This window comes from Octopus bimaculoides, chromosome 6 (assembly GCF_046866305.1).
Source record: "Octopus bimaculoides isolate indiv1 chromosome 6, ASM4686630v1, whole genome shotgun sequence".
Taxonomy (NCBI): domain Eukaryota; kingdom Metazoa; phylum Mollusca; class Cephalopoda; order Octopoda; family Octopodidae; genus Octopus; species Octopus bimaculoides.
Genome location: NC_142933.1, coordinates 80,097,164 through 80,124,663, shown reverse-complemented (window position 1 = coordinate 80,124,663; position 27,500 = coordinate 80,097,164). Strand labels below are relative to the sequence as shown.

General features: G+C 35.7%; 1 long non-coding RNA gene across 1 annotated transcript in view; it reads left to right on the top strand.

Moving 5' to 3' along the window:
• Positions 1–27,500, top strand: part of LOC149135281 (uncharacterized) — a 92,043-nt gene that overhangs the window by 9,688 nt on the left and 54,855 nt on the right. The window contains exon 2 of the long non-coding RNA XR_016242329.1: positions 6,889–7,134. This is a non-coding gene — a long non-coding RNA (uncharacterized LOC149135281). The remainder of the gene's footprint in view (positions 1–6,888; positions 7,135–27,500) is intronic.

Here is a 27,500-nt window from a genome sequence, read left to right as displayed (position 1 = left end):
TAACCTACCTTTAAGTCTCTGCAAACATTGGGTAGAATAATTTCTAATATAAATAAGACAATCGTCCCTATATAAACCGCCCCTAACCATAGGGAATTGATCAGCCAATTCATACAAAATATAGGAACCCACAACATCTTTCACACATTAATGCAGTAGGGAAGTTGCGTTATTTGGGTACCTCCCCGTATTACAGATTAAGATTTATTGATACATAACACACACATGCGCGCGCGCAAACACTCGCATGTATGTATGTAATACGTATTCATGACATATAGCGGTACTTCTTTTTCTTACCAATTATTTTTGTTGGTAGTTAATTTATAATATATTGTTATATATATATATATATATATATACTTATATATAAGTGTGTATGTGCGTATACATATATGTATGTGTGTGTATGTGTATGTGTGTGTTTGTGAGTGTGTGTGTGTGTGTGTATGCCTGTCGCTGAGAGTTGATATACATTTTTTATTGCTTGTTAGTTACATTATAAAGTTACACTAATTTCTTTCACACATTAATGCAGTAGGGAAGTTGCGTTATTTGGGTACCTCCCCGTATTACAGATTAAGATTTATTGATACATAACACACACATGCGCGCGCGCAAACACTCGCATGTATGTATGTAATACGTATTCATGACATATAGCGGTACTTCTTTTTCTTTTCCATTTTCTCAATATTTATTTCAAATAGTCTAGACAAGATCCGGTACACTAACTGAGTAGCAAAGCTGTTTCTGACAGACAATTAAAATAAATTAGAAATTGAACTTCTAGAAACTTTGAAATAGTTTGACAGTTTCACTCAGAATGTTCTGGCAGTGTTTAAATAAATCGATTCAATTCCAACTTTTCAAGATTAGTGTTTCAGTCGTTTTATCAGAAGGCCAAACTATTAGAGTGATTATATGCGGAAATGTGAACTTGAGAATTTTGCTTTAGAATTTCTTGAGTTCCACATTACTACTCAATACAATATCTGCCAAACATGTTACTTCTTCAGTTGTAAATATTTTTTTGTCTCTATACCCAGAGAGTAAACGACACTTAGTTTATAGTATTTGCAATCTCATTCATGTTTTAAGTGAGATATCGGAAGTGTGTTCTGTAATTAGCTTGAGTTTCGTTAATCTCTTGAATGCGTTAATATTTCTTCTATCAAAGGCGGTGAGCTGGCAGAAACGTTAGCACGCCGGGCGAAATGCTTAGCGGTACTTCCTCTGTCTTTATGTTCTGAGTTCAAATTCCGCCGACGTCGACTTTGCCATTCATCCTTTCGGGGTCGACAAAATAAGTACCCGTTGTGTACGGGGTCAATCTAATCGACTGGTCCCCTTCCTCAAAATTTCGGGCCTTGTGCCTAGAGTAGAAAAGAATATTTCTTCTATCAAAATCTTTATATCCCATTTCTGAGTTATTCTTTGCAAGAAATGCAGTTTATCTTTTATCTTCCAGTAGGGTAAAAGATTATTACCTACGCTATGCGTGATAATGATATTTGTTAATCATGTACGTACCTTCTTTTAATAGTAGACTGTTATATAGTGAAAGTCTCGTAAGTTAGTATGGTTACAACTATCTATCTATCTATCTGTCTGTCTGTCTGTCTGTCTGTCTCTTTCTCGCTCTCTCTCTTATTTTTTAAAGGCTGGGACTTATTCCATCGGTCTCTTTTGCCTAACTGCTGTTATATAAGGATGTAAACAAATTAACACCGGTTATGAGGCGAGAGTGATGGGGACAATAAAACAAAAAACAGATACACACACACAAGTACGTATATGTATGTGTGTGTGTGTGTGTGTGTGTGTATACGACAGGTTTCCACACAGCTTCCGTCTACCAGATTTACTCACAAAATACGAGTCGGCCAGGCGCTTTAGTAGATGATACTTACCCCCAAACCCACGACAAGCAGTACCACCAAAGTACCGCGCAGTGGGACTGAACCAAAATGCACAGGGCTGCAAAGCGGAGTTTTTTAACCACTCAGCCATGTCTGATTCTACAAGCAAACTTTTGATAATTGTAGCGCTGGAACTAGATTACTTTCTATCAAGAATCATGCACACAAGACTTTTTCGACACTAAAAGAAATCATAAACATGTGTCCACTTGATGGACAATTCTACTAGATTCCAAGTGATAACCAGTCAATCAATTGTCATGTTAGATTATTGTACTGACAGGCAAGACAAAGATGATATTGGGTTATATATATTTTTCAATTACTGCTAGAAATGAATACAATTATAAGAGAAAACAGAGAAACTGACCATCAAACTTGTCAACAAGAAATACATGAAAAATATTCAACTATTATTTCATATATAAATGCTGCCAGCGAAATCCACACACATACAAACACATACGCATATGCATACATGCATACATACACATGCGTAGATTTATATATATGCACTTGTATATATGTTTGTTATGTTTGAATATCATATGTATTGGGCGGATAAGCATAGATTTTGTTGGTAAGTGTAAATGTGTATGTATGTATCTATGTGTGATGGGTACGTGTGTTTGTGTGTGTGTGTATGTGAGCGTTTGCGAGGGCGCGTGTGTTAATCATATTGATTCGAACGAAATATGAATGAGAGAAACGAAGTTGAATCGTTTTGACAGAAACTAAAGGCATTTCCTTTTTCTAAGAAAAGAGATGTTGAAATGCTGTGAGTTTCATGCTTTTCTTCAAGACTTTACCGATGAAAAGTGAACAAAATCTCATAATTTCTGAAATTAAACCGCTTACGCCACAAATCCATAATGCAAAGCCTGGACGTCAAAACATCCTAAATCTTCTCATCTAAAACGATAAGATCTTCGTATGATATGATGGTAGAATCTCGAAGTCAGAGAAATACGGTTCTGCAATTTCTTGCTGAAAAACCTTCACAAATAATTTGTTGAAGGTGATCAAAAGTATGTGCTGCACAATAGCTCATTCCCGCCATTAAATCGATGTTGCCTGAACGGGTGCATTGTGTACCTCACATCTGGTGTCGGAAATGATCGCAGAGCAACGTGAGGTGAAGCGTTTTGCTCATGAACATAACACACCGTCGCCCGGTCCAGGAATTGACATCACGATCTCGTGATCGTGAATGCAGCAGCCTAATCTCTAGACTTTTCGCCTTCACACCTTCATATTAGTACATTGTGCAGGTGCGTGGCTAAGTGGTTAGGAGTGTTACACTCGTGATCGTAAGATTGCGGTTTCGATTCTTGGACCGAGCGATGGGTTGTATTCTTGAGCAAAATAACTTCATTTCACGTTGCTCCAGTTTACTCAGCATGTAAAAATTAGTTATCCTACGACAGACCATTGTCTCGTCCAGCGGTGGTGGGGAATGCATACGTCACAGAATCCGGAAAAATCGGCCTTATGAGCCTATGATTCGGGACAAACTTTTGATGTTTTTTTGGCACAAGGCCAACAGTTACAGAGTAGGGAGTAAGTCAATTACATTGACTCCAGTGATCAACTGGTACTTATTTTATAGATCCCGAAAGGATGAAAGGCAAAGTCGGCGGGATTTTAACTCAGAACGTAAAGACAGATGAAATGCCGTTAAGCTTTTATTCCCACGTGCTAACGATTCTGCCAGCTATTACTGGCTTCGAATTTTAACAAAACGCCAGAAATCTCGGGTAAGAGGCTATGTCGATTAAATCAACCCCACTGTTCAACTGGTATTTATTTTTATTAATTCCGAAAGCATGAAAAGCAAAGTCAATCTCGATGGGATTTGAACGCAGAACGTAAAGACGGACGAAATGCCACTAAGCATTTAACCCGGCGTGCTAAAGATTCTGCCAGCTATTAATTATCACGTTTACAACAATAGCGTAGCTGGGGATGGTTCTCTGCGTGTGACACTTTTATGAGGCAGCCTGCTATATAAGCCTGTATAGGGGACGGGGAGATGAGACGCGGTAAAATCAAGAGCTGCTCTGGGTGGCACACACTATAGCTGTGCCTCGGAGTTTTAATACATGACAAAGATGTGTACAACATTGCCTTTTGTGAATGTAGAATTATTTTTGTGTGCAACGGTTAGTTTTGCTTTGTTGGTGACTTTCTAATGTGTTTCTGATACTCCGTAAGTGTTTCATTTGTTTGTTTGCATAAAATGTGTTATAAGAGTCGTGTTATTTTCTTGAGTGTTTGAGGTTTGTTTGAAATTAATATATTTAAATAAATATTAGAACAGACATTTTGCAGCTATGGCAAGACATTTCTTAACAACGAACACATTTACCAACAGATATATGCCAGGTGTTGCAAAACACACGCAATTCAGTTTTTGCTAAGAGCATTAGATATTGGCTGTATGGTTAAGAAATACGCTTTGAAACCGCTTGATTTCGAGATCAGTCCTCCTGCGTGACATCATGGGAAGTGTCTTCAGCTTTGTGTGTGTGTGTGTGTGTGTGTGTGTGTGTGTGTGTGTGTGTGTGTGTGTGTGTGTGTGTGTGTGTGTCTGTGTCTGCCTTTGTATTTGTCTATTAACGCTTTACAACCGGTGATGGTTAATATGTGCTCACCTAAACATAGTGGTTCAGCAAAAAGAGAACGTTATAAATTCCATATTTAGAACTTAGTACTGGCATGGCAGCAGTCCAATGACTGAAACAAGTAAAAGATAAAAACAATAGAAACAAAAGCACTCAGAGAGCGCAAGCCTCCGCCAAGGCAAGCCAGTGTCCTCTCAACAATTAGCCAGAGAATATTTTTAAAATGAGAATATCTGAAATAAACTCGGCTGCTCTCACAAACGAGGATACTAAAAATGAACCCGACCGCTCTCAAAAATTAAGCAACAAAAAAAAAAGAAGAAAAAATGGAAAAATAATCCAGAATTCTTGTCCGGTACCGGATCGATCCCAAAATCTAATCAGTTCGTGCCAGTTATGAGGCCTAACATCCCTGAAATTTTTATCCGAATCCATCCAGCGGTTCTTGAGATATCTTGTCCACGGACGAACAAACAAACACGACTGAAACAATACCTCCGCCTTTGCTAAGGTGGCGGTAATAAATGGAAGGTGGAGCAAAAACGTACTACGTACACTATATTAAAACAGGTCAATAATTTAGTATACAATACATATAAGGCAATCCTACCCGAAAAGAGTGATAAGTCGCCATCCGGTTATGTTCTGACTTATGTTCGGGGCTCTGCAACATAGTGCTTCTGAATAGCCCGTGGTCTTGTTTAGCGTTGACAAAGGCAAAAATACGCCCAATTTTATGTATTATTTCATTTTATTTTTATTTATTGCCGAACTCTGCTCATAAAATAATGGTGTAGTTTTCTCTCTAGAATAAAATGATTGGGAGCTGTTTGGACACTGACGATTTGACACGGTTGACTGGATAGTCAGACTGTTTTAGCGATGGTACTTTATGGTGCTTGAGGCAAACACATACACACACGCATACACACATACACGCATACACACATACACGCATACACACATACACGCATACACTCAAGCAACCACGTGCACGTGCTAGCAGAAATGTACACATACAGAGAAAGTGAGAGAGGGAGAGAAGCATTACACATACATACAAACAGAATCAGATGCTCACAAACAGAAAGAGAGAGAGAGAGAGAGAGAGAGAGAGAGAGAGTGAGAGAGAGAGAGAGAGAGAGAGAGAGAGAGAGAGAGAGAGAGAGAGAGAGAGAAGAAGAAGAAGGAAAGAGAGAAGCATTAAAATGTTTGATGTTCAAAAATCAGCGTCGAATCAGCGACGCCGAAAAGGCGAAACAAAAACGTCACATACTCTTTATCGTTTAGATGTTCTATAATCATGGTTTCCCATATCCTCTGCAATCAACACTAGTTAACCTGTTTGTGGTTCTGGGAGCCATCAAGCTCAGGCAGTCAAGGAGGATTGGTGCCTTTTAACTTCTCACTTACCTTTTGTTAGGGCTCGTTCCAGTTTACCTCTTTTTTCCATTTTTAATGTCTCCGACTTTTTTCTCTTTCCTCCGTTATTCTACGTAGTCTCCAGTCCTGTGTTCAAAAATGAAAGTTTTCATTTTCTCCGTGAACTACCAAGTTGTCGGCTCCTGGCGCTACACTAAGGATAAGGCGATTTTGTTTGCTTGGCTTTTGTCCTGGCTTTTTTTCTTTTCTGGGCTGCGTTAGGAGGTGTTCTGGAAAAAGCAATAATAACACCAGGATCTTTGCGTTTGGAGTCTGCTGCTATTGTTACCTCTGCTGCTGTCTTCCATCATTTTTATTCTGCTGTTCCTCGTCTAAGCAGAAATTCCCTCGAATAGCCTTTACTACCACATGTGTAGCAACTGGATCTTCTACTCTGCCACCAATTTGATTGAAGTTCTTTCTGCTCGCTTATCAACAGGATTTCAGTGTGCTTGTAGACCCAGTGAAACTACATTCTGTTGCAGGTTATCTCCGCAACAACACGGAAGAGAATTGTAGAAAACTGAAACAAACCAGATCACCTGTGCAAATGCATCTTTTGAAGAGTTGTTATTTCCGTGGAAATATTCTGAGATATGATCTCACTTAGTCCACGATTCAACTTGTCTTAAGTATAAGAAAAAGGGTTACTTTTCAAAGGTTCATAGACCTGTAGAATGGACCTATGAAAGATCTATTCCATGTATACTGGTCTGAATACTCGCTGTGTAAAAAGGAAAAAAATATCTCTATCATTGACTTAGCCGCTCGCAGCATTTCTCTAAAAGACTTCGTTGATATGAATAGTTATTAAAATTTTATCTCTAAATCAGTTGAACATAACCAAGAGTTGCTAATTAAAAACTATAATTTATATTAATTAAATATAAAGGTGCATTTAATTATTTTTACTTCCCCAGTTTAGAATTACTGGTTTCAAATTTTGGCACAAGGCCGGCAATTTCGCGTGCGGAATGTCGATTATATCAACTCCGGTATTCGATTGATACTTATTTTATCAACCTCCGAAACGATGACAAGCAAAGTCGGCCTCGGCTGCGTTTAAACTCAGAACATAAGGACGGACGAAATTATCGCTAAGCATTTTGCCAGCTCGCCGCCCTACCCCCACCACAGTCTAGAAATGTCGTGAACGAGATTTAAAGGTAAGAGACCTCCTAAACATCTTAATACGTTTCCTCGTACAATCTGACAACATCTCAGACGTTATTCTTGGAATCCCTTCCATTTAATTACTTTTTCTTTTAGCAAACTTCGTCTGGATGTTTGCTCTCTGGACTCGCTAGATATCGATCTTCTGAGAGTTTCCTATATGTTGATGCTGGATATTTAAGTCTGTAATTACGAAATCTCGTGAGTGAAAGTCATCTGATGCCGAGTTTATTAGATCGGAATGGAATAGGATGCTCAATGATGAGATCCGAACCAAGTAATACACTTTGGCGAGCACAAATACATGTCTTTACAAATAGTGAGCTAAAGGAAATAACTTAAGTGGGCCAGTGGTATAGATATTACAAGTAGGTGGTCGTATACTGACAAGAAATCTATATGATTTGAATCTTGCATTTTCGTTGGAGAAAGGAACCAAAACTTCAGAGCATCAGTTGATGGTCGACAAGAAATATTGTGGAGGGGCGTGGCTTAGTGGTTAGGGTGTTGGACTCATGTTCGGAAGATTGTGGTTTCGATTCCTGGACCGGGCAACACGCTGTGTCCTTGAGCAAAACACTTAATTTTATGTTGCCCCAGTCTACTCAGCTGGCAAAATTGAGTAATCCTGCGACGGTCCTGCTCAAGTGGAGAATTTTAGTCGAGTGTATCGACCTCTGTAGTTCTATCGGTATCTTTTGCCGAACCACTAGGTTACGGAGACATAAGCAAACCAGCATAAGTTGTCGACCGCTGGTGAGCAACAAGCACAACACAAAGACATACATGTACACTGACATTCAACGGGCTTCCTTACAGTTTCCTTCAACCGAATTCATTCACAAGGCATTGGTCGTCTCGAGGTTATAGTAGAAGACATATGTCCAAGGTGTTGCACAGTGGGACTGAACCTAAAACTACTCGTCTGCAAAGCGAGTTTCTTAACCTTAACCACACAGCCATGCGAGAAAAATATCGCGGGATAAGCGAAATAAATTCCTGTGAATGAACATAAAACCTCTTTGCCAAGTTCGGCTCGCCGGATGCTTAGCGTTCTCTTCGACCTTGTATTATTGCTGACATTGCTTTACCTCAGCCTCAGTACTACTTTTATCAAAAAGACTAAGAGCATAGATGTTTCCTTCATGACTATCCTGCCATTTTGTATATCGGAGAAACAATACATTATGCAAGAAACTGGTGGAGAAGCAGGAATAAAATATCCAGCAATCTCCTTCTCTGGAAACCCTTGGGTATCGGAAGATCGAGAAGAGCATATATAAATCAACTTGTGGAAGACACTGTTTATAAAGTTAAAGATATGTAGACTGCTATGGAAGATTAAGGTATCTGGTGTGGAAAAGTTGAGTTAGTCCGGGCAAGTCATTCGACCGTACTAATATATATATATATATATATATATATATATATATATATATATATATATATATAAAAAATCAAATCGAACATTAAAAATTGAACATTAAAAATGACAAATGACAAAACAGCAAAAGGACGTACATATAGAATGTATTAGCTTGACGCTTTGTACAGGTAGACAAAAGAGTGGGTTTCTTTACGTTTCGAGCATAGCTCTTCGTCAGAAAGAGGAGAAAGGAAAGGTCTGGAGAAGGAAAGAAGCCCAGGAAAGCACGTGTATGTGTGTATGTATGTATTTATGCATGTATGTATGTATGTATGTATATGTGTGTGTGTATGTATGTATGTATGTATTATGTATGTATGTATGTATGTATGCATGTATGTATGTATGTATGTATGTATGTATGTATGCATGTATGTATGTATGTATGTGTATACACGTAAAAATAGATAGACAGATATACAGACAGACAGACAGACAGACAGATAGATAGATAGATAGATAGATAGATAGATAGATAGATAGATAGATAGATAGAACGGACTTCCAGTATATTCTAATGGCATTGTCCTATGTATTTTTAGAAGAGTAGGGCGTGATTTGAAATGTGATTATATCTGTCTCATATTGTTTGTTATTCAAGCGACGGTGTAGTGACTCCCACGTTGGTGCATTGCAACATGTGTGCATTATAGGAATAAGTAGGCTAGGTCGCCGGTACAAACAACGGATCTTGTTCAAAACGGGGGCACCAGTATTTTCTTAACGAAACACTTTGAAACTTGGGACACTGGTAGAATGTGTCATATAAAACATCTTTTTCTCTTAGTCTTCTTAACAAAAAAACGTACATCGCAAGTTATTTCATGTTAAAGTTGTCGTATTTCTGTAATTTCAACCAATGACTGACGTCCATTCAGCCGAATTCATTAAGTGCTGACTACGTAAACAAACGATTCTGAAACGATTCTGGCGGTGATAAAATTATTATTTCCTTGTCAAAAAATGGCTGAAGCATATTGGCAGTAGCTAATAAACCTTTCTATTATAGGCACAAGGCCTGGTTTTTGAGGGAAGGAGCAAGTCAATTAGGGTTAAGGTTAGGGTTAGGGAAAACGAACACACGTGTGTTGCCTCTGCAAAATGTCAGAAGTAATGGAGATTAAATACGCTTTACACCGCTTAAACTGCCAAAGGAGTAAGTGTAAACAGCTGAATACTTGTCAGTGATTGGTTAAAATTATCGAAATAAGACAATTTTTTTTACATGAAATAAATTCGAATACAAAAATTTTTTTCTGTTCTATAACACAAAATAGATAAGTATACGAAGTTTGAAAGTCTTTCGGTACCAAAAACACTACATAAAACATAAATGAAAACTGGTGCCCCCGTTTTGAACAAGATCCCAAATAACAAACTTCCTGTTTTTAAAGAAAGGCATGCTTTTCCCTTGGTAGGGAGTGAACATCTGCTAACAAAATATTCGGTAGTTTTACAGAGTTGTTGCTGCTTGCAGTAATGGAGAACCATACAATATGTACACAAATCACAGTAAGAGATGGTAGCATCGGCTATTGAGATTTAATTTGGCAACTGGTGCAATGCACGAACGCAGGCTGACACCACACACATATACACACTCACGCACAAACAAACAAACAAACAAGTATAGAAACCATGAGTAATATATAGAATGAGTAATATACAACGTATAATGTGACTCTAGATATACAGAAACCTCAAGAGCGGGAGCGAAGAACAAATGAAAGCCACGACCTAAATATAATTGACCCTGGGTTTATTCTGTTAGGAGTGACTCGGGGATAAATAACAAGGCATAGATGATATTATAATTACGTAAGAAAATTGATAGTTCGCATATACGTTACAAATATAATACATTTTTTAATTTCTCAAATATAATGATATACATACATACATACATATATTCCCCAGCTTTCACACAATTATTCGAACTCAAATATTTCCTCACACTGTCTCTGATGAAGGGATATCTATAATATCCCAGAAACAACTGTTATACTATTCCATTATAAATGTCCTGAAAACTCCTCACAGCCTTGGATTTCTGATCTCATTCGGTCTAATATGTATGTGTGTGTGTGTGTATGTGTGTATGAGTGTGCGCGTGTGTGTGTATGCGTGCGCGTGTGCGTATGTGTACATATATGTGTATATATATATATATATATATATATATATATATATATATATATATATATATATATATATATATATATATGTATGTATATATATATATATATATATATATATATATATATATGTATGTATATATATATGTGTATGTGTGTGTGTGCGCATGTGTATGTATGTGTATGTGTGTGTATTTATATATGTACAGACTTACATACATATGCACACACACACTCATACACACACTTGCTTCTGATAAATACTAATAAAATATATACATATACTCATATTTTGAGTTCTATTTTTCATATTTGCATCACGAAACCTATATATAAATACACACATACATACATACATGCATACATACACACACACACATATATATAGACATACATACATACATACGTACGTATGTACATACATACATACATACATACATACATAAATGTAGAACTTGAGCAACAGAAAATATAGTAGATATGGCAAAGAGGTTTGTAATAATATTTCTGTCTATTAGTGTTGAATTCTACCGCAATGCAAACTCTAGTACAACATATCAAGACAACAAGTAAATAACATACTTTCTCTATGATTCTACGTCATTCTCCCACGAGATAGGTAAAAATTCACAGGATAATCTCCCTTCCCAGCTCACCGAAAGGAAATCTTTTAACTCTTCAGACCATTGACCAAACGGTGTTTTTAATACACTTCTGGTCCACTAAACATTTTGCTTCTTTTTTTTTTCTTGTTTCGCTTTTAAGCTTATCTGCTTCTTCGTCCATGACTTTTAGTCTTCATCCCAAAAGATATTACTCTTCCCATCTCTCTTTCACCCACACTTTCTCCCTCTTTCTCTTCCTCTCCTTCTCTCTCTCTCTCTATTTTATACGCCATTTTCTCTTCCATTTCTCTGTCTGTACACGCACGCACGCACACCATACATACACAAACACACATACACACCAAACACATATGCACACACATCAACACATATTTAGCCATCTTTTCTCTCTAGTAGCATACCTACCTACCTACCTACCTACCTACCAGCATACATACATACATTCATACGTATGTACATATAAATATATGTATTTATACACACACACAGGTAAAGACACATACATGTATAGATATATACATATATACAAAGGTAAGAATATATACCTACGAAAACATAAGAACTTACCTATATATATATATATATATATATATATATATATATATATATATATATATATATATATATATATATATGTACATGTATATGTATGTATATATATGTGTGTGTGCATAATATATATATGTGTGTGTGTATATATATATATATATATATATATATATATACATGTATATATGTATATTTATATATATATATATATATATATATATATATATATATATATATCTTTTTATCTATTATTACATCTACTGCTCTCTGCCTACTTGAATCGTGCATTCATTTCCAATTGAATCTAAGACTAGCGTTCCGGAAGATTTCTTCAGCAAACAACTATTTCTATCCTTTTAATGTGTTTACATTACTTTCGACACTGACCATAAGCCTTTTCAGGCCAAGTTAGTATCATAAGAGCACTAGAGAACTAAATTTAACCCACTGATCTAAACCGCAACTGCGAACCGGTTTCAGTTTTCAGTTGAAACAAATTACGACATTTATATTGCTTTATGACACTTATATTGATGATTTATGCAGCTAATATCCGTGGCCAACGGAGGCCATAAATGCAAAGAAATAAACGTAACTACCTACTTAATCCCTTCGATCCTTATGGGTATAGGCCATCAACAACTTCTCTACTCCTTTCTCCACTTTTGTCTGTCTTTTCTGCGTCTTTGTTGTGGGATCTCTGCTGTTGTTTCTAGTTGTCTCAGTATCCTGCCATCTGTAATTTTTAGGGCATCTTCCTTCTCGGCTTCTGGGAAGGACCTGACATGTAATGCAAGATGTTGGTTTATTTTGCTGTGCCGCGTCATATGTTTTCCCGAGTGAAGGTCTTCTTTGCCCAGATTCTGTTGGTTTTTGAATTGTTATCGATGCTCCTGTAACTATGCTTGTTTTCTAGGTAGAGATATTAATCCTATACAAGCCCATTTTTACCTCTAGGTAAAACTGATCTACATTTATGTGGCAAGTCTCCATTAATCTGCCCATCATGGGAGATCCTATCAGGCGTTTGTACTCAACTGGCATACCGCTAAGGTTACTGATGCACACAAGCCAGCACATCGCACCAAAGATTGGAAATTTGTAGTGGATAGAAATAGATGTGTATCTATCTATCTATCTATCTATCTATCTATCTATCTATCTATCTATCTGTAGGCATGCATGCAGCTTGTGTATATATATATATATATATATGTGTGTGTGTGTGTGTGTGTGTGTGTGTGTGTGTGTGTGTGTGTATAAAGGAGACGACTAGGTGGACTGTTAATGTGCTAGAAGAAGATCACATGTATTGTGTCTACTAAGACCGAATTGTTCTCAAAGGAAATTTAGCGAAGTAATAAAACGTATGCGGGTAAGACAAGTGAAAATTACATAAATATATACAAAAATATATACGGATAATTTTGTATATATTTATGTATTTTTCACTTGTCTTGCCCGCATACGTTTTATTACTTCACTAAATTTCCTTTGAGAACAATTCGGTCTTAGTAGACACATTACATGTGATCTTCTTCTAGCACATTAACAGTCCACCTAGTGGCTTCCTGTATATATACATATACAATAATCTTTTGAGATCTAAAATATTTTTTCTGAATCTCCTTGATTCTTTTAATGTGCTTGTTCCCTGGTATTAAATTGATATTAATTAATATCTAATTTTTTACCCTAATGTTTTTAATTTATATATATATATATATATATATATATATATATATATATATATATATATATATATATATGCACAAACACACACCGTATATAAGGTTCCGGTAAAGGGTTTCAGTTTGGTCATGCCATCAGTGATATTTTAAAAGGAAAGGCAAAATTCCTTTTGATGCTTGTTACCTTCTTCTGAGAAGGTTAATCGCAAGATTCTCTATAGAAAGCTCTTCAGCATTTCAACTGGTTTTATTTCTAATCTCGCCTCGGTGCCTGCACGTTCTCTTCCCCCGATAAACAAGATGGGGCGTAACTTAATCGTCACTTTTTCGACGGAACAGACAGTAACAGTAAGAAAGTAGAAACGACTTGGCAACTGCCAATAGAAAAAGTCTGAACATCATAGTTCCCATCTCCAGACTTTCCCAAGTCAATAAACCACTCATTGATGGATAGATATATCATTCACGTAAAGTGAAGTATTTCAATCTTATTAATGCATTGTATATATCAAAATTGGTTCTATCGGTACAGGTGTGGCTGTGTGGGCATGAAATTAACCTCACAACCTTCTGGTTCAGCGTTCGATTTCATTGTGCGGTACCTTGCGATCTGATTAGTATCCTGTGAGTGGAATTTGGTAGAGGAAACTACTGAAGAGCTTGTCGTATCCGGTTTCAAGGTAACTTCCCTCCCTTCTACCAGTCTTAGAGGTTCTGTAAAGGGTCATGGGCACTATCATTTCGCCAGATTATATATATACAAATATATATATAATCAATGAAAGAAGGAATATATCAATTGACGCATGCATAGCTGTGTTCGTTAAGAAGCTTGTTTTGCAACCACATGATTTTGGGTTCAGTTCCACTGTCGGCTAAGTGTTTTCTGCTCCGGGATGACCAATATAATTTCCTTATCGTTCAGTTTTCTGTCACAATTTTTGTCCCGTCCGTTGTTATTTTTTTCAATTTTTAGTCCCGTTTATGTAACTTCAGGTTTTGTATCTTCACTTAAGTTATTTCATCTTCTTCGTGCATTATACCAGTTTCATTGATACTTCCTATCGTTTTCTATACACTTTAACATATTTTCCGGATTCTTAACTGTTTTTGTGTATTTTTACCAATGTCTTTGAATTTTATCTACTTTATCTTGGACTTTTGATTTAATCCTTTACACTTTGTGAAAAGAAAGTGTTTTTCTATTCCAACCTACTTTTGTTAAACACTCGTTTACAGGACCATAACACCTTCAAAGCCTACTCTGGTCATCCCATGTGCTTCATCAATACTTTATTTCCCTGCACACGCTCTCACGTCCTCACATAATGCTTCCACAACGCCAACGCCACTATAATTCTACACTTACACACCTCTACGTACACACGTACATTCGCCATATGAACACACACCAGCCCTCCTATGTCACCTCACAGACCAAGATATACTTCGGTACTTGCATCTACACATCCACCCCTTCCCCTGTTTCACTCCCCCATACAAGAGCATCCAGATCTGGTCTCTAATCCCTCATCCCTTTTATTTTCACTTTGTCTTTTTTATGCTTTTTTCTGTTCTTCTAATGACGGACTGACGTTCGAAACGTTGAGATACTTTCTTTTTCCCTTGCAGCATTAAACTAATGCCATATTTGTCAAGCTTTGCCATTCTTATATTGTCCTTCGTAATGTTTATTCTCCCTTCACCATTATATACGCACGCGCACGCACACACACAGTGATGTAAAGATAACTAACATACTGAGAAATTAATGGTCAATGACTACTGTTTCATGAATTCGATTTGTAATTCTTCACTTAACTCAGGTTAATTTAAACGGTTTTCAAAATTGAAATCATGATCCGTAAATAGGCATAATAATTTTTTAAGAAATATTATACGTTAGGTGTGATAATTTCAATGCCTCCATCCGCTCCTCTTGTCATTTTTCTGTTACCACTCTCCATACATTTCTGTAGCAGACACTACTCACCAATTCAGTTCTTTAAAAATCATTAGTTTCGGGGCGGGGGTTCTTACTCTCTAAATTGCTTTTTTAAAAATTTCCATTGCTGTCAAAATTCTTGCCAACATCAACCCACGCCCTCTTCCCATTCACTCCACTTTGTTTGTAGGTATACTAATTCAATAGACCTTGTTTTGCGTTGCCGTTTCATTTTCATTTAGAATTCGAAGCAATGTGACTATTTTCGATGATGTAGCAATCACTATTATTTCTTGTTTATTTCTCCTGCGGTTGGATTTAACTACAAGCGTGTATAGTCTGTACATTATTCTTAGTCATGATGAACAGAAAGATACTATCAACTGGAACTGAAAACAGTAGTGCTAAACCTCAGATCATATTGTAAAAGTAACGAAGATTGCAGCGTTTACAGTGGTAATAACACCTGACAATAAAGGCAAAATTAGGTGACGAACTCGTGCAGCTACTTTGTTAATTGTCTTGACATAGATTTTTTTTTTGCATATATATAAATTAAAACATTAGGGTAAAAAATTAGATATTAATTAATATCAATTTTTTTTTTTTACATCTGATATGATGATTAATATGGAACAGTTAGTAGGAAGGTGTGGGTAGGTGGTGGCAAGAATGCTAACAGCGTTGAAAGGAAGAAAGAAAAAACAAACAATTCGGAGGGGAAGATGCAAATGAATCTAAAGAACTGAATTGGTGTGGATCGACAATCAGACTGGACGTAATGTAGTCATTCGAGCGCAGTAGTCATTCAAGTGAAAGCCATGACAAATTGTACAAACAGGAAGGTGCAACTTCAAATATAAAACCTTTTCTGATTAATAAAAACTGATTCGGAAGGTTTAAGAGGTATCTTATTTTGCACTACGTTAAAATCGCCGGTAAAGCAGTGGCTACAACTTATTATCCTGAGGCATTGAAGATAATATAGCTCTAAGGGGGCTCCATACAAGAGCAACTGTACAATATTGATAAAAATGGGACTTTCTGACATCGCGTACCTGTTTGGACTTTCATCTGTTTCTTGTGTCGAACAGTCCTAAACGTTAAATTTCAAAGAATCGCCCGACTTTTCTGATGAGAAACGAATTGCTCATGATATAAAATTAAAGTTCCTACTTGTGTATCACTCTGAAAGGATAAACCTTTTCTAAGAATACACTAAATACATTTTACCTATGTTTTGGCGTGATTAAGAAGGCATTATTGACGACGAACCTATCTATCTATCTATCTATCTATCTATCTATCTATCTATCTATCTATCTATCTATCTATCTATCTAAGAGAGTATGTGTGTGTGTGCTCCTGTTTGTGTGTGTATACACACACACACGTATGTATATATATATATATATATATATATATATATATATATATATATATATATATATATATACAAGTGAGTAGATGGGAGTTGTATGTGTGGCTCAAAACAGTTTGATTAAAACTCCTTGGTACTCTGAGTTTCAAGCGTGTCGCTAGTCTTCAGCCTTTGAGTCTGAATGAGAATTTGATTGAAGAGAGTCAATATTTACTCCTGGACATTAGCCTGTGATTGGTTGAGAAAGGTAACGCGGTGTCGCCCCTAACTGCCAGCTGTGCTTCTGTGAAAAACTGCATATCATCTACCAACCTGCAGTATCCATCAACAAGATATATGAAGTATCATATTGCTGTCACCAGAAGTACACTGTTCTGATAAATTTCAAGCCACTGGCCACCGGCAGCCCGGATATACCTCCTTAGTTCCAGTTACCTCTAGCACAGCCTGCCGAAAGGTCACCTTCACAAACCAACCCCCATGAACAGCACCGCAAATGCCCATTCCCCAACACTTCTTCATGCTTGTCTATACGCATACCCTCACCTCTTGTACATCACTCCTTGTACATAACCATACGAGTATGTGTGCACGTGCGTGCATATGCGTGAGTGCGTGTATGCATCTGCTTACCGTATGCATATGTACAGATGTGTGCGCACTGGTGTACATGTGCATCCGTGCGTGTTTATGTATGTATACGTGCATACTCGTGTGTGCACGTGTGAGTGTGCATATATAGATGGAGATAAAAGAGTGCACACGCGTGTGTGTGCGTGTGGCTGTGCGTTCGTGTGTGTTTGTGCATGTGTGTGTGTGTGAATGTACGTCTACGCGCACATACACACTCGTATAAGTACGGATGCATACACGAAGATATATGGGTATATACATATACACATATATACATATATACCCCCACATCTACCGCCTCTTCCTGCTTCCCCGCAACCACGCGACCGATTTCCTGTCCACCACGCAGTCGATTTCCTGGTCACCATGCTGTATTTTCCAGGTAATTATTGTCGCTAAAATACCAGCATCAAACTGTAACCTTTCTCGGCTTAGCGCAGGTTAACGTCCAGTATTAAACTTTAACTCACTTCAAGCGAACTCTCATTCAGACTCAATGGCCGAAGACTAGCGACACACTTGAAACTCAGAGTACCAAGGAGTTTGAATCAAACTCTTTTGATCCATATATATATGTATATATATATATATATATATATATATATATATATATATATATATATATGTATATATATATATACACACACACATGCACATATATATCTACATTCACACACACACAAACACACATATAACACACATGCATGCACACACTTAAGCACACAGGCACAGACACACGCGTGCGTGCACATACACACACGCACACGCACACGCACACGCACGCACACACACACACACACACACACACACACACACACACACACACACACACACACACACACACACACACACACACACACACACACACACACAAAGTCTCTATTTGTTCATTTTCCAATACAACCTTAGGTTTCGTACATTATAGTTCACATTTTCAAGAGTTCCTCTTTAAAAATGGTGGGAATCCGTCTCCACTTTGAATTTGGATACACGAGATTTCACGAGACTTCAAATGTCATTAGGTGGTGCAATGTGAAATACAGCATACACATATAAAGGGAAGTAAATATTCTTGGAATTTAGAGATGAATAAGTCAGAAATTCGTACAGTTTTGAAATATGAGTTCATTCTTGGAAATATACCATCACAGACAGCTCAGAATATTAATGGAGTACTTCATTCTAATGTTATTACACAGCAGACAATATGAAATTGGTTTGCAAAATTTCGTTCTGGTAACTTTGACCTCACAAATGAGCAAAGCAGTCGACCAAAAACAAAGGCGGATAATGACGAACTAAAAGCCACCGTCCAGTCAGATCCATCTTAAAGTGCATGTGAATTATTGTTGTTATTTGGTGTTAGCAAGCAAACAATATTGACTCACCTAGTTCAAATCGGTGAAGTGAAACAGTTGGATAAGTGGGTTCCACATTAACTCAATGAAAATCGGAAACAGCAACGTTTTGGGAGACTGTATTATCCTACTTTCTCATCGCAAAAATGAATCATTTTTGGATCGAATTGTAACATGTGATGAGAAATGGATCCAATACAACAACCGTAAACTTTCAGCAGAATGATTAGACAAAGACAAGCCACCAAAACGCAGTCCAAAAAGCAAAATTCATCGAAAGAAGCTGATGGTGCGTGTTTGATGGTCTGGCGCAGGTGTAAACCATTATAATTTCATTAAACCTGGCTCATCAATTACGGCTGAAGTATACAACAGCCGACTGGACTAAATGAGGTAGAAACTTACAAAAAGCAGCCTAGATTAGTCAACAGATCCACTCCTATTTTATTGCAAGACAACGCCAGACCAGATATCACAAAAATGACATTGGCGAAACTACAGGAGTTGGAGTTAGAAGTTCTCCATCATCCACCATACTCACCTAATCTTGCACCTACTGACTATCACTTCTTCCAGAATTTAGATAGCTTTATGATAGGAAAATATTTAATTCCGACGATGCTGTAAAACAGGCCTTCCAAGATTTTATTGACTCTAGATTGCCAGGCTTTTATAGTTCCAGGCTGGACAAGCTACCACTGAAATGGCAAAAGTGTATTGACAATATGGGTGCATACTTTGATGAATAAAACTATTCCTTATATTTATAAAACATTAGCAAACTTTTTTTCTCTTCTACAAATTTCATATTTGACGACCGAATATATAAAATATATGTATTAAAAGTAATTGAGTCTATGTCCGGTCGTAGAGTGACCAATCGTTTCGCATCCATAAAGGCTGTGGCTTCGTGGACGTCTTGTCAGACTCTAAAGCCGAAGACGAATGTAACTCTTCACCTCTCTCTATATAGTTCGTCCGTTTTACGTCCGTTTTTACATGGATTGGAGTAAGAGTTATGGAGACAGCATTATACAGCATGATGCTCTTTCTGTTGCAATACCCACACGTTTTTCGAATAACGGATTTTTATTATTCCAACGGTCGAATGAGCAGAGCCACAAGAGGTTTTGCTGACAGGCTATGTGATGACGACAGCAGTTAAAACATTCACACGCGCGCGCGCATAAGAGCAGGCTCTGCACAATTTCTGCCTGTCAATTTCACTCACAAGGCATTGTTTAGCCTGAGGTTATGGTGCCATGCAGCGGAATAGAATTCGAAACCATTTGGTTACTGAGTGAACTCAATATCTACACAGCTAGCCCTGATCTATCTATCTATCTATCTATCTATCTATCTATCTATCTATCTATCTATCTATCTATCTATCTATCTATCTATCTATCTATCTATAGCGTGTATGCGTGTATGTGCGATGTGCATCTAATATTACTTCTCAATTTGAACTTCCAACGATTTAAAAAATTTTACCACTTCTTAAAATTTCATTCTCTTCTTCCTTCCAACTCTTTCTCTGTCTGTCTCTCGCTCTCTCTCTCTTTCTCCCTCTCACTTAATTTCGCTAGCAATCTTTGGTTCACTTTCAAACCCCTCTCTCGCTCTCCCTGTCCCTCTCTCTCTCTCACACTTCTCTCTAATTCTTTTCCATGCACAGATTCCATTTTCTTGTTCCTATCTCGTTCAATGTGTGTGTGTGTGTGTGTGTGTGCGTGTGTGTGTGTGTGTGTGTGTGTGCATGTGTGTGCGTGTGTGTTTTTTAAAAATATTTTTCTGATATTCTCCAGGATTTTAAATTAAATATTTTCTCTTTCTGACATAATAATTATGATTGAAAACGAAATGAAACTTTAAAAAAATATATTATGTATAAGCCCAAAAACAGAGCAGAAACAAAACAAAAGAAAAACAAAACTAAAATAAAATGCAATAAACTGAACAAAAGACGAAAAGATTTACGAATGTAATGAATTCTGCAGAAAACTTACCATTTCCATTATTTTCGTTGCTAGTAGGTTAGAATAAAGACACGGAAATGCCGTGTATTACGCCATTACTTCCATTGTTAAGCTTCCACGTAGATATGGGTGCTACAGGCTATAATATTCCTGCATCAGGATATGACAATTTAGATTCGAAAACTTAAAAAAAAAAACCCAAGAAAATTCAGAATAAAACCATGTGCAAACTAATGGCTAATTTTTCAAATATTTCATTATATATTTATTTACTTATTTAAGTAATAATAATAATAATAATAATAATAATAATAATAATAATAATAATAATAACAATAATAATGATGATGATGATGATGAGGATTTATTTATTTATTTATATAATTATTTTTTTGGTGGGTGGGGGGAAATAAGTTGTCTTCAGAAAGAGAAAGCTTTCTCTTGTTTTCATTTTTACGTGTTTTCCTTTTCCTTATTCTTTTTCTCTTTTCTTTTTTTCTCTCTCTTTTCTATTTCCTTTTGTTTTAAAACGTTTGTTCCGTTTTATTCAAAAGCAAAAGCGCTTCAGTTTACACATATACATATACATGCATGCATAAATACATATGCATATATACATACATACCTACATATATGCACGTACATACCTACATATATATACATGCATACACACATACACATACACACACACACACATATGTGTATATATATATATGTAAATCTGTGATGTGTGTATATGCAAATATCCATACACTTACATAGAAATATATGTATCCTATCTATCTATCTATCTATCTATCTATCTATCTATCTGTCTGTCTGTCTGTCTGTCTGTCTGTCTCTCTCTCTCTCTCTCTCTCTCTCTCTCTCTATCTATCTGTGTGTATGTATATCTATCTGTCTATGTGTATGTATATATATATATGTATGTAAGCATGTATGTATGTATGTATATATACATATATATTCATCTGTTTGTCTGTCTGTATGTATGTACGTATGCATGTACAAGAATATATGTGTGTGTGTTTGTATACATACATGTATATATATGTTTATATGTGTATTCCTGTGTATTTATGTATATAAACACCACACGCACGCACACACGCACATACACACCCATATATACGTACATGTGTGTATATGTGCGTCTTTGTTGTTCTTGTTTCTGGAAGTTTCTTACTTGGCTTTCAAGTAATATTTACTGGAAGGGATATATATGTGTATTCATATATATATATATATATATATATATATATATATATATATATATATATATATATACATACATATATATATATATATATATATATATATATATATATATATATATATATATATATATATATATATATATATATATATATATATATATATATATATATGTATATATATATATATATATTCGTTTGTTTGTTTACTGATTGGTTCTATGAAAAACTAACAGAGTCGAACTTATAGATTTAAACAACAACAATAATATCAAAAATCAGCAACGAAACGTATAAAACAAACAAACAAACTTAGCAATAGGAAACACAACAAAAACGACAACACAAACACTTTTAGACACAAATAAAAGAAACCATTTGAATAATCACTTTGATATTCTAACATTATGAAAATACTGTTTTTTTTTTCTTGTTTTTATTTATTATTTTTGGTTCATTTCAGGTTTTAAACATTTTTTTTTTCTTTGTGTGAAATTATAAACTTTGAAGACAACCTATGTGTGTGAATGTGTACATACATACACAGATACATACACACATACGTGCATATACACAGATAGACATTCAGACAGACAGACGAACGAATGGACAGACAGAGAGACAAACATACACACATATATATATACATGTAATATATATATTTATATATATATATGCATGTATGTATGTATGTATGCATATATGTATATATATATATATATATATATATATATATATATATATATATATATATATATATATATATATATATGTGTGTGTGTGTGTGTGTGTGTGTGTGTGTATTATATTCTTACATACATACATAGTATGTACGTATAGATATACTATACACACTTCACAAATATGTTAATATACATATATATGCATATATATCCATATAAATAGTGGATACATATATATATTTATATAAATAAGTGTGTATGTATATATATATATATGTGTGTGTGTGTATACATATATATATATATATATATATATATATATATACATACACACACAAGTTCACACACACAAACACAAACATATACACACATACACACACACACACACACACACAGACACACACATATATATATATATATATACGCGCATACACACGCTCACATACAAGTATATTCCCATACACATAGTTTTATGTATTATGTATACATGTATGAATCTATGTATGTACGTATGATGCATGAATGTATGTAGTTATGTATGTATGTTTGGATGGATGTTGTAATTAATGAAATAATAATAAAATACTGTTTACATTAGAATATTTTCTTGTAAAGAAAAGCAAAGTAGTGAAATACGGGTGAGTGTTGAGAGAAAGAAACATGCGAAATGGAGACATAACAACTAATAAAATATATTCTCTACAATTTCATCACATTTTCTTCCTGTCTCTCCATATATATTGTTTTCGTGTGGTATGCATGCATGTGTATATGTATATATGTATATGTATATGTGTATATATATATATATATATATATATATATATATATATGTGTGTGTGTGTGTGTATGTGTGTGTGTGTGTGTGTGCGTGTGTGTGTGTGTGTGTGTGTGCGTGTGTGTATATATGTGTATATATATATATATATATATATATATATATATATATATATATATATATATATTATATTATATAATTTATATTAATATATATATTATTTATATTATCATTATTATATATCTATATATACATACATATATATATATATATATATATAAATATATATATGTGTGTATGTATGTATATATTTATATATTTGCACACGCACACATACACACATATATATATATACATGTGTGTGTGTTTGTGTATATATAGGTGTGTATATATATATATATATACACATATGTATGTATACATGTACGTATATATGTGTGTATGTATGTTTGAATGTATGTTTGTATGTATGTGTGTGTGTCTATGTATGTATGTATGTATGTATGTATGTGTGCACGCACGTTTCGGTATCTATCCTTGACATATACACAAACCCACAAATACACATACGCGCACACATTTCTTCAGTGTTTGTTACACATGTTTAATCAACCTCTTTTGTATGTGGAGATAGACAGACAGACAGACGGATAAGGAGATAGATAGATAGAGGTAAGGAGATTGGGATACAGAAGACCCTAAAGGACCAATTATATTCTCTTAATATTCAAATTTCCTGTTTAATTGTAATAAGTTATGTTATACTTCTCCACCATTTTCCTGTTTCTCTACATTTATGAACATTTATCCTGTTTGTGATTATTATTACTATTATTGTTGTTGTTGTTCTATCATCGCAACTGACTTGTTGCTCATAAGAACTCGTTAATCAGTTGGCAGTTGCCGAAAGCTAACCTTAGTCTGCAAATTGTTAGTTTCTTTATTAAAAATTGATGAGTCATGTTAGTGTTTCTGGTTATGATACTCTATTTTTCCTTGGCCCAGATGACCTTGTTCTAAATAAGCACCGTACAGATACACAAATCACTGCTCTAAACCAGCAAATATTACTGCTTTACTAATGAGTATCGTCTCAAGCTGTAAATCTCAAATTGAATCTTCTTATTGACGGAACGTTGTGAGATATTGTTCGGAGAATTTTTTTTATCAATAAACAAGTACTACTTGAAAAATATTAATATTATAATACCTAGGTAGCTAGCTGGCAGAATCGTTATCACTCCGGGTAAAACATGTTTTAACGGTTTTTCGTCAGTCTTCGCGTTCTAAGGTCAAATTCTAACGGAGTCGATTTTGCCTCCCATCCTTTCGGGGTCGATAAAATAAGTACTACTTGAACATTGGGATCGATGTAATCGACTTATCCTTTCCCCCGAAATTGCTGGCCATGAACTAAAACTTGAGACCAATAATGTAAGTTCTGCTTCACTACTATAAACCTTCCAGAAGAGATACTCGAAGAGAAACTCGAAGAGATACTTATAGGCAATATAAGAATTTGTGGTCAAAGATACTTTTCAGACTGGCTTGATTTGAATAGAAGTCCCACTCCCACCAAACTTTCCAAGCTCATTACTCACTTCATAGGCATTTTAAACATTTTATATTATAAATTTGTGTCTGAATCAAAAAATAAAAATAACATTAGATTCTCCACCTAATTCGTGTACGACAGAAAAAAATCGGTTGAAATAATAATCTATATCTATACTATATATAAAACAGAGGTGTGTGTGTAATCGCTTTTCACGTGAAAACGGCTTCACTATTTACTTCCATACTTGTGATACATAAATAATTTGACCTCGGATAAATCTTAGGCTCTTCATTTGATTTTTTTTATCTCTAATTAAAAATAAATAATATTGCTTTATATTTAAGATTTACTTCTTTAAAAAGGTTTCTCAATGTCAACTTCCGGTACGGACGTGAAAAAACGGCGACGTCTCTCACTCTCTACTACGATCAATTACTGAAACACATATTTACGAAGTTCATAAATTTCAATATTCCGTACAAGATAGTTTTTAACGTGCTTTTATTTATACGCTTTTTGGGCGTTCCATGTTCATCTCATATATTTTTTCTCTCTCTCATTCACACACTCCACGTTTGATTTCATTCTGAACTCGCACACTTCGTTAATTTCCGTAAATAAATTTTCTATTATTTTTTTTTTTTTTGGCACATGTGTGTTTCTGTATGTGTGTGAGTGAAGGGGTGTGTTGTGATATCTACGTACATACATAAATACATATGCATACATCTTTTCTGTGTGTATATCTGCACGTGTGTGTGTGTGAGAGAGAGAGAGAGAGAGAGAGAGAGAGAGAGAGAGAGACAGAGAGATTTTTCAGTAACTCTCTCTTTCTCTCTCACACATACATACAAGAAATGTATGACTATTTATGTATGTATGTATAATTGTCGACACACCCCTTCACTGGCTCTGTCTCTCTCTCTCTCTCTCTCACACACACACACACACAGCACACACGCGCATACACACGTGTGTCTTTGTAAATATGTTTGTATATATTTATGTATGTGTGTGTTTGTAAGAGACAGAGTGTGAGTGAGTCAAGGGGTGTGTTGTCATATGCATCCATCATTTTTGGATGTATGTGTGCGTGTGTATGTGTGTGAGACAGAGTGAGAGAGCGGTGTGTATGTAGTACTAGCAGAGGCACCCGGCGTTGCTCGGGAATGAAATTGTTGCTTATATACTTGAAGAAAAAAAGGCAAAATATGCTGTATAGAAATTTGAGAGGACATTCTGTAGATGGAATCTCAGATGAATGATGGCTGGGCGCCTCTCATGAATGGGGAAAATTGAAGATGTACCAAAAAGCCTCATTGGTACTTGGAAACTTTTACGAAAATTAAAATGGGGATTAAATGAAAAAAATGATTTACGTGAATATCCTCACAAGAGTAATTGAAATAAATGGCGATTGTGGAACCCCCCACGCGCGCGCGCATACACACGTGAGTCTATGTAAATATGTTTATATACATTTATGTATGTGTGTGTTTGTAAGAGACAGATTGTGAGTGAGAGAGAGAGGTTTGTTGTCATGTATACGTACATGCATAAATATACATACATCTTTGGATGTATGCATATGACAACACAGCTCTTGACTCACTCGCACTCTGTCTCTTACAAACACGCACGCGCGCGCATACACACGTGTGTCTTTGTAAATATGTTTGTATACATTTATGTATGTGTGTGTTTGTAAGAGACAGAGTGTGAGTGAGTCAAGGGGGGGGGGGGTGCGTGTGTATGTGTGTGAGACAGAGTGAGAGAGCGGTGTGTATGTAGTATTTACTCTCTCTCTCTCTCATACACACTCACACACACACCCACACACAAAATAGAGAGTGAAGCTTTTTGCCGTTGTTACGTCAATAAGAAGTGAATCTTAAATATAAAGCAATATTATTTATTTTTAATTAGAGATAAAAAATCAAATGAAGAGCCTAACATTTATCCGAGGTCAAATTGTTCACGCATCACAAGTATGGAAGCATTTGGTGAAGTCGATTACACACACATCTCTGTTTTATATATAGTATAGATTTACTCTCTCTCTCTCTCTCTCATACACACGCACACACACACACACACACACACACAAAGATGTATGCATATTTATGCATGTACGTATACATGACAACAAACCTCTCTCTCTCTCACTCTCTTTCTCTCTCTCTCTCTGTCACACACACACACACACACTTCCATTTCATCTGATGTGTGATACTCTGTGTGTGTGCGTGCGCGTGCGTGTGTGCTTTCGTGCGTGCGTGAGGGGTTCCACAATCGCAATTTATTTCAATTACTCTTGTGAGGATATTCACGTAAACCATTTTTTCCATTTAAGCCACATTTTAATTTTCGTAAAAGTTTCCAAGTACCAATGAGGCTTTTTGG